This window comes from Eretmochelys imbricata, chromosome 12 (assembly GCF_965152235.1).
Source record: "Eretmochelys imbricata isolate rEreImb1 chromosome 12, rEreImb1.hap1, whole genome shotgun sequence".
In the NCBI taxonomy this organism is placed as follows: domain Eukaryota; kingdom Metazoa; phylum Chordata; order Testudines; family Cheloniidae; genus Eretmochelys; species Eretmochelys imbricata.
In genome coordinates, this window is record NC_135583.1 from 36,695,177 (window position 1) to 36,705,282 (window position 10,106).

A 10,106-nucleotide genomic window follows, 5' to 3' on the forward strand; every position below is an offset into this window, starting at 1 on the left:
TAAAAGGCTGTTTGGGTCTCAGTATGACTAACTGCTCAAAATGGGAGTTGGAATTTCTAGGAAAGCTGGAACAGCCTAATTCTCCTGTATCTTTGCACACATAAAAATGGTTTTATAACAATAGCTGAATCACTTGGCATTTATTTTCCAGTAAATTTATTTTGGGAATATGGCCCGAGTATAAGACTCTCTCATTTTCGTCAATAAAGACTATTACATTTATTAGTTTAGCCTTATGAATCCTATAGCTCAACACTCAACCTCTATTTATTGTTTGTAAGAGACATATATCATACTGGCTTATAACTGTAAATACTCTACTTACACAGGTCAGAGCACATCCTCTTTGTTTAAAATCTAAGCTGTGATGTTTTACATAAGTTTGTTTCCTTTCCAAGTTGAAAGGTCTTAGAGATAAATGCGTATGTATCCCAATTTCGTGAACCTTCCGCTGAGCACAGCATGGAATGTTGATTCTTTGAAACTCCAGTCAACTAAATTCATCCTATTACTTTACTCCAATCCCATTGTTATACTTCAAGACAAAGAACAAAGGGAGAAAAAACTACCATGACGGCATAAGCAGCAGGGTTTTGAATCTCACTACATCTAGCAAATGAGAGAAAGGAGAAGGTTCTTGTGAATAGTTCCACTAAAAAATTCCTTTAACCATTTTCCCGTCATAAGGCAGTGAAGTTGTACTCATGATTATGTGTGTATATAGAATGATATATATGTATAGTTATGAATTCGTATGATCATATGAGCAACCTTGATAACAGTGGGGTAAACATTTTTATCATTTCATCTAACCCTGTTTGCAGTATGGTTAGATAGCTCAGGGGTATGGATGCTTGCCTCTTACTCTTTCTATAGGTTGCCGGGTGGAGTTGCACTGGAAGAAGGTTATGGGTTCCTATAGTCAAAGTGCAGATGACTATAAAGAGAGGCACTTTTCAAAAGGAATAGACGAGTAGCCTTTTGTCCAGGCCAACGTTCCCTCTCTCAACCAGGCAGACTCTGCTGTATGCTCGCTATTACGAAGCACATGTGGGTTACTCAGCTCTCTCAGTTACTAACTTGTTTGCTTTGTGAAGTGCTTTGGTGTCCTTATGCTACCGCCATAAATTCTATTCCATTCATTAGGCATCAACAGGTTAAGATTTTTTACCACAAACCATCAGGAAAGGGTTTGTAGCGTTCAGATTGATGTCACAAGTGAGTCATAGAGAGAGTTACCGCAACATTTAGAGATCAGAGTGGCTCAGTGGACTGGAGTATATCCAATGCCATGCTGTTCTGAAGCTCAGTTCAGTTAGTTCCCTGACAGAGGACAAGAAATGGAACTGCTCTGCTACACACTGAGCTTGAGGTACCACCAAAACCAGAGGGGAGGTTTTAGTCGCAGTCAGATACTGATGACTGCCACAATTCAGCCTATTTTATGTAGAGCTGAAAGCAAATCCACTTCTGCTGGTCTCTGCTCTTGTTTTCTCCAGTTTCATACGCGCGGGGGGTGGGGAGATCCTTCAGTGTTTTGCAGATGGAAACGCTGGGAGAGTAGGATGTTTTAACAATGATGTCACCAGCACTGAGTAAATTCTCTGACCAAAAGTTAAGTCCAACAGAACAAATCATGCTGCATCCATTGAACACCAAATGTCAGATCTCCATTTGCTTACAAAATTACTGGAGTAATCATGGCACTAGTAGCCAGCTGCTAATTCATCAGGTATAAATATTTACAGAGACCCATTGTGACATTGGAGATTCTCCCACAAGCAGGAGGGTCATCATAATGTCATAAAAGAAAAGGAGTACTTGTGGCACCTTAGAGACTAACAAATTTATGTTATAAATATAATGTCATAGGCTTTATTGATATATTTTACCTTTTTAAAAGGAATTCATTTTTAGACATGTTCTGTCCCATTGACCATAAAAAGAATAGGAATTAAGATACTGTTAGGACTTATTTATTTAAAAATATTAAAAATCAAACATGAATAGCTTGGGCCAAATGACAACTCAGGGTGGAAGCAAGGAGAAGAGGGCCAAAATGACAATCATACAAATATCTAATGGTTGTAACCCACAGGAAGGGAGTAATTGTTTAGGATGATACCAGGGGATGTAAACTAGGAGTAATGGGAGGAAATTAAGTAAAGAGAAAATTAGGCCGAGTATGCGGAAAAACTGGCCTAATGGCAAGATCTATCAGAGCATGCAATGGTCTCCCAGGGGAGGTGATGGAAGCCTCATTGCTCAAGATATTTAATGTTCAGCAAATCACTGGAGCAGTCCCGCATTGGCAGAGGGATGTAGATGACCTAATAAATCATTTTAATCTCTTATTTCTATGATTATTGATAGGCCGGGGAGTATAGTACAAGTTCAAGCCAGAGGTTTGGGCAAGAAAGCAAGGAATAAATACCCAGCACAGTTAGTTCTCTCTCTACTTTTCCAATAGTATAAAAATGTCTGTTTTCCATCATAGAATTTCCTCAATATTGTCCCTAAAGAGAGCAACAGAAAATAGTGAATCCAAAGCAAAGAAAAAGTGACTAGTGATGTAACTTCACTGGGTTTTTGTTTTGGTTTACTGCTGACCTTTTTCTTGTCAAGAGTTACCAATTATATTTTTCTAGCTATCTGGAGAGAGACTGTTCTCTCTTGCACACAAACTGGCTGAGGCTAAAAATACCAACAGTAGCTTCCATACAGCACATTATAAAACAACCATCCAAAACTATAATTTCAGATTTAAAAAACAAACAGAGAAGTGTAACCTGACTCATGTTTTTGCACTATTCTTTGATATGGACAAAACATCTCTGCACAGAAACACACGGATTTCAACAGAAGTATTTTATTAATAAGCAGTGAAAAATTAAGACAGAACCCTAATGATAATGAAGTCAGAAATATCCTCCTAGTTTGGACAAACAACGTTGAGCCCTTGAATTGGAAATTAACTGTTCATTCAGATACTAATGATATTTTGGGTGAACAAATTTGTGCTAAAATTCAAGGAACTCTCGGGGTTCCTGAACTTTCACACCACTGTTATGCAAATACTTGTGAGAGTAATAAAATACTACTGCTACTAAGATACCATCAATAACAGCAAACAAAACTGGGCGCTTTTATTCAAAATTCAGGGTTTTTCAAGTATTTGCCCTGCTATAGGCAAGACTCCTAGGTCTATAACATGCAATTGGTGTTTAAGCAAAACTCCCCATTGACTTCAATGAAGAGGAGTTCTTAAAAGTCAAATGGCCTGATATAGCTCATTATATGGGAAATGGGAAATTATATTTACTTGGTCTCACATTATTGTCATGATTTGCTGCTTCTTTATGAAGCTAAAACATTACATTGGATGCCCAAATCTGTTAGTATAGAAGCATTACAGAGAAGTTACTTTAAGAGAATAACAGCAACCAATTAAGAGATCGGGTTAATGATCCATAATTTTACAGCTTTCATCTGTAAATACCTAAGCAGCATTAAGAAGAGGCAGATTATGCATCTGAAGTGTTTCAACTGAGTAATTTCCTGGTGGGGAGAAAAGTTTCAGGGGGACCCCTTCTTACGAAGCATTTTTAAGAAGGAGTGTCATTTGGCACAGTCTGGCGTACACCAAGTGTACTCTGGAGAGAGAAATCTTCATGAAGCTGGGATAAACATCATCCCAACTGGGATGGTTTAGTGTCCAGATGACAATCTCCACACGAGGCAGGGATGGGACCACTAAATAACCTTTTAGTTTGGACAGCGCTGAAACAAATGATTTAAAAATTCACAGCGTCTAAAACTTGGCCACTAAACTGAATCGTAAGTTTATGTTAATCACGAACTTTATTTGTTATTCCTCTTACAGCCATCTGTTTGACGAGTGCCTCTACAGAGAACTTTTGCTACATGCAGGGTGTATTTTCTACCAATTCCTTTAGAATATAATCTAATACTTACGTTACAACAGAACATGCGTGCTCTAGAAAGTTACCCCCTCTCCCCCCACACCCAGTACAGAACCTATCCAGAAGAAAATTATGGGACACACCTTCAGCTGGCATAGCGTGATATGCCAATTTAACTTCAAAGAAGCCTCACTGATTGTCACCAGTTGAAGATTTGGCCTTCTATCTGGAAGAAAGGCTGCAATTCTTCAAGTCACTCACTGAGGTCCCTTGAAAACCTTTTGAAAACCAATGGTTGACTTCCAAGGGTGGTAGCATTTCCACACCTCACATGGCTGAGCACCATAAAGGCCCTGAGGCGATTTGTGGAGTAAGGTATTATTCTGTATAAGTAAGAGCATTGCAGTCTGGCCCACAGAAAACACTTGCTGCTAAGGATGCTGACAAACCAATTAATCAACCAGCTTTTACGTCCTGTTATCTTCAACAGCCAAGTTTGCATATTACCTTGGATGATGCAAAATATGACTCTGGTGGGACTCGAACCCACAACCTTTGAATAACTTCATCTATCATCACCCTAGAAGTCCAATGCACTATCCATTGTGCCACAGAGCCTTCTTACAGCAAGCTCATATACTGCAATCACCTAGGTACAGTGTATTGAAAACTCCATTCTGATGCATGACTCTAATCTGTGCACTAAAACACAAACAAATTTCAGTTAAGCAGCTGTAGCTGTCAACAGGCACCAGGCCTCTCTAAGGAGAGCTGGGGCTGAGACACCTTACGCTGGCACTCCCAAATTGGTTTGCTAGTTTTTAACAAGAAGCAAAATGTCATTTTTCTGTTGCTACTACAGCACCGATAGCCCTTTCCGAGCACAGATTACATTCCAGCCTCATCATCATTTCATCTGTTTGCATATTTATTGGCAAGCGTGACCAGCAAGTCACATTTAAACTGGAATGTTTCTTCCTTCTCCCTGTTTAAAAAAAAAAAAAGAGTGTGAAATGATTAGAGCACAGTTCAGGCAGGCGCCAAACCCCAGTAAATCTGGCAAACACTTATTTAAAATTGTGTAGATTGGTTTACCAAAAAATAATAAAAGGATCCAATTTAGTGCTGGAAAAGGAACAGAAGTTAGTTTTGAATATGCCTGAAAGGCTCTTTTTACTAATTCCAGACTCCAGGTCTGGGGGGATCTGGATATTTTCACCATCATGTTATCACTCCACAAAATGTCAGCAAATTCTTGTACAAACATGATTTTTTGAAAAGCCACGTTTTATCACTTCTTTTACATAATCGTGAAAGATAGCAGATCTAATCTGAATTGGGTTTAAAGGAGGTAAAGGGATGACAAAGTGCATCTAGTACTCTGGAGGGGAGACCATATATTCTTTTTTTAATAGATCATTTTTGTATTCAGTTCTACTCAGTTTTGATCAAGTGATTTGTTCATGATTAAACACACACACACACACATATTAAGGCACGAGAAATTGTTATTAAAACACCCCCATGATATAAGTGAATTTGCCGTACAGTACAGCATGCGATATTCTGCATGTGTGTAAATAATCTAGCTAAGTGTGTTGCAATATCAGATCTTGCCCAGAATGTAATGAGGTTTAAGTTAAATATCAGGACTTTATGGGCTAGAGTATGTGTGATACATTCATGCCAACCCTCTGCAAGCAATTACTGCAGTTGCCAGGACTAAATAAATAACTACATGTGCTGCTGGTCAATTCTAGTCATTTGCCCACGCGGTCATTTTATTTATTTCTTTGAATTTACAAAGCAAAGGTGAAGGTGCCCATCCCATACATTAATACACAAAATAATGCCATAATCCCAGAGCTGGATGAAATTGTCTGACCGAACAGTTTATTCGCCAAATGTCGCTTCGGTTGACTCAAAACTATTTGTGAATTTGCCATGAATTTGCTGAATATTCTCAAAAAAAATCTATGCGGCTATGTTCATAAGATGGCCAGACAAAGGGAAGTGATGGTGGGACCTACCTTCAAGCTTTTATCCCAGTGGTTAGAGTGCTCATCTGGGTTCAGATCCACTCTGGAGCAGGGATTTGAACTCCAGTTCCTCTCCCACTTCCACACGAGTGATCTAACCACTAGAATACTGGCATAGTGATGCTTTCAGTCTCTCCTGCTAGAGCTGTTTCACTTTGTATAAGTAACTAAATATTCATGGGGGGCAAGGACTTGAAAACTTGGGTTTCTTACATCCCAGCCGAGTGCCCGAACCATCAGACTAGAGAGAGTTCACCTCACTCTGTCTCTGCCCCAAAGACCATTCAAGTATTTTATGCAAAATGGAACAGCTTCAACAGGAGACACACAGAGCCCCATTTGGCCCAAAATGGACTTTTTCCATTTGTCAAAACTTTTCAGATTCAATTTGACCCAAACTATTCCCCCCTCCCCATTTTTCAGAACTGCCAGTGAACTAAAAGAACCCGTTTCTCTCTCAGCTCTCCATAATATAGCACTCCATCTTGAATAGACTCAGTACCCTAACGCATTGTGAGCACTGGGTATGAGCCACAGTCCAGGGGTGGGACTTGAACCTGCCAGTTACACCCAATGCACGAGTGGTACTAAATGAACCACGCCAACAAATTGCTTGCAAATATTTCACCAAATCCAAGCAACCCAGTAACTCCACATCTGCCCTGAACACTGACCACTAGTGCCAGTATATTATGGTGAACTAGCTAGGATCTATGTTATACAGCTTTCTACTAGCTCCAGCTTCTCCTTCAGTCCAAGTAGCAGGGGTGGTGCTGTTGTACAGAAGGATCCAAGGTCTATCCAAGGTCTGCTGTCACCCTGAAGCCCTGGATGAGCATGGGTGTGTTACTTGATTTGTGCATTAACCCTAACCCTAACTCTCTCTGTCTGACAGGATTCTGGCCACATCACCATTGTCCAGCAACCATTTGGTGACAATACCCCACAAAATTCTCCATGCCTGTGACTGGCCCATTCACAAACGCTCAGCTGGAGGGTATTTTGAGATTTGTACTAACGCCATCTACTGCGAATCAAAAAGAGAAATGCACGTGTTATTAAGGGAGCTCAACCCTTTAAACGGGACAGTCCCTAGTTCCATCCTGGAGATCCTACCGTAGACCACAGATATGGTAATGAGTAATAAGTAACTTGCTGTGTTCATCTTCTCTTCCACACCTTACACTGGGTTTGCTTTGGATTTCTCCTTTCGTTTGCAGTTCTTTTCCTCCCCCTGCCCCCTTTTATTAAGAAGGGTTTAAGTGCTTAATTGAGTTTTACTGGGTGTAGAGGGGGGGTTGTTTCAGGTTATTTTCTGAGGGCTTTCCAAAACAATATTCATGTTTTTTTCATTTCTTCCCTTTTTTGTGCTTTGCTATTTATAAGAATGATTTGTTTCTTATTTTGTTGGGTCCCCTCCCCCTTCCCTTTTCTTTCTGGGTTGTTTTATTCAGTCCAATGGGATATATGGCAGGATAAAATAATTTATGATTAGTGTTATTGTAGCCCTTTGGAGCCCTCAGAATTACAATATTTAATTCATAAAAGAAAAGACAAAAAAGTGGCATACATCATCAACACTTATTTATGCTTTTTGTTTAAAGTAAGTCCTCAAAGAAGATCAAAAGACATTTGAGATGATTTTCAGAACACAGGGGGTGAAATCCTGGCTCCAATGAAGACAACAGGATTTCATAATGGGGCCAGGATTTCATCCATGAGCTTTACATGATACCTTATGCCTATTTTTGAGGCTGACATTTGACAGCAGACAGAAATGTGGCCTTCATCACCAAGATATTGTTCACTTCTAGTAGGAACCCATTTTAGGGCCAGATTCAATAATAAAGAGACATCTGGCCTCGGCAGGAATGAAGTCTAAACAAACTCATGGAAACGTGATTTTCACTGCATTCACAGTGTAGAAATGCATGGGGATTCCCTGAATTCAGCTCATGAGTATTTTTGTTAACAGCAGTCCTTGGTTTTTGTCTGCCATAAAAATGTATTTTTCTGATGCACTTCCACTGAGGTTCAGCACTTGGTAACCCCACAGAGAAATAAAGTAATGCAACATTTCCAAGTTGCCATCAAGCAAAATTAACCTACCTTTCAAGTTTTAGAACTACGTAGAGCACACAAGCACATTAACATCATGATGCCCTTTGAAGAGAGAACCTGCTTTATGCTGTCACACTCAAGAGATGGCAATCCCAGCAGACAATAGCAAGTTTCAAGTAGCTAATCTAACTTAATCTTTCAAAAATGTCTCCAAATTACACAAGCAGGGAAAAACAAAAAGTCTAGAGTGAGGAAACCCCCCTTCAATGCAAACACACTCACAAAATGACAAAATTAGCTGGGGGGATTCTTCAGAACAACGCCTACATACCACAGGTAATAACCTTCAATACCTTAAATCGAAAAGCCAAGTAAAACTTGCTGTGTAATGCATTTGGGATTAGGCTTAAACAAGCTCCAATCACTAACAATGGATCTGTTAGCAATCCAGAGATTTGGAACGACTAACCTAGGCATTGAGGGATAAAGTGCCTTCTATGTCTTGCGAAATGAATTAATGAAAGGAGGAAATGTCAAGAGGCAAAAAAAGCGTTTAACCAAGGAGAATCACCTGTCAATTTCATCTTGATTACAACACACCTTCTGATGATCCTGGCACAAAATCTTCTTCAGTCCCTTTTTGACACACACTTTCACCAAAAAAAAAACCCCCAACAACCCTGGACTGAATCCATTTTTTACTCAGTAGATGTGTCTGAGACTTTGACAGATGCTGTTTAGACAGCCTGATTCAGTGGGTGGTCATGCAAGGAGACCATAGCTGTAGAGTTTATGGAAGGCGCCCGACATAAATGAACTGTTGAAGACCAATTGGAAGCCTCAGTGAAATCACAACATGTAAAATGCGGGTGGGTGGGGAGAGGTTCTCTTTTAAGAGACAGAGAGAAAGGGATGTTTGGATGGAGTTTATGAAAATTACAATGAACAGGGCTTTACAAAAGCCTGTATTCATTAGGAGGGAAAAAATCCTCCCCAATAAAGTAAACATTCATATGCTGCATTTAAAAAAATTAACAGATTTAAATCGTTTCCCTGCATCAAGTACAAGAAACAGACAAGTCTTTTCCCTGCTCCTGTCTAGTCTCATTAGGTAGAAAGCTAATATTTGAGAATTCATGCTCCAGTGAGGAACATTTGTGTGTGAAAAAAGCCACCCCTACTGATTGGTCAGCCTCATATGGAATAAGACAAATACATGCTAGTTTTTAATGCATTTGGATTTATTTAGAGATGGGCACATGCTGAAAAGAAAGTCTCTGGATCCAGATTTCAAAATCGCATCAGCATTTGGCAATCTGGATTTTCTGGTTCAGGCAATCTCTAGGTACATGTGGCTCTTTCATTTATAAAATTCGTATCGACTTCCGAACCCCCAAACTCTGGAGGTGAAGAGATTTGTGGGTTTGATTCAGGCTCATTGCTAGTTTCGTTTTGGGAAAGTTTCATTTGTTCAAAGAGAGTTCCATTTTCCTCTGAAAATAGAGCTCTGCCCATACTCGTATCCTTTGTCATTGCTGGTAGCAATGGACTAACTACTAGTTCTTATCTTGAAAGAGTTTGGCTTGGCAAAAGATTTTTTCCTCACCTCCAAAGCTACTCTCTGCATTTTCTGATTTCAGTGACACCACAGGCTCTCCAACTGCCATTTTTTGTGCGTGTCTCATGGGGATATATATATCATCCCATTAATAACACTCACTAATGTGCAGGGAGAAAATTATCCAAAGCCATGAGATAACAGGGAAAATGGTTGAGGGACAGAGATGAGTAGAGATGGACCCAAGATACCTGGGGCATTAAGATCCTTGTTTATGGTCTCATCTCTAAAGAGGGAAAAGGGGGAAAGATGAAGTGGCCAAGTGGGTGCTTAAAAATAAAATTAAATAATGTTATTTTTTCACACTGCTTGTTGCTTTGTTTTCTTGCAAGTTTTTGCACTTTTCCCACCAGTATCATTCACCAAACCGAACAGAGACCTTAATACATTCAGAATGGCGGCAGAGAATTTTTCAAAAAAACGGAAACTTTTCTGACCGTTCCCATTTTGATGACACTTTCCTCA

General features: G+C 39.6%; 1 non-coding gene across 1 annotated transcript; it reads right to left on the reverse strand.

Moving 5' to 3' along the window:
- Positions 1-4,448: 4,448 nt before the first annotated feature.
- TRNAR-UCU (transfer RNA arginine (anticodon UCU)) lies at positions 4,449-4,541 on the reverse strand. Its single transcript has 2 exons — positions 4,505-4,541; positions 4,449-4,484 (listed from the first exon to the last, which is right to left on the reverse strand). It is a non-coding gene; the product is annotated as a tRNA-Arg (tRNA).
- Positions 4,542-10,106: the final 5,565 nt, after the last annotated feature.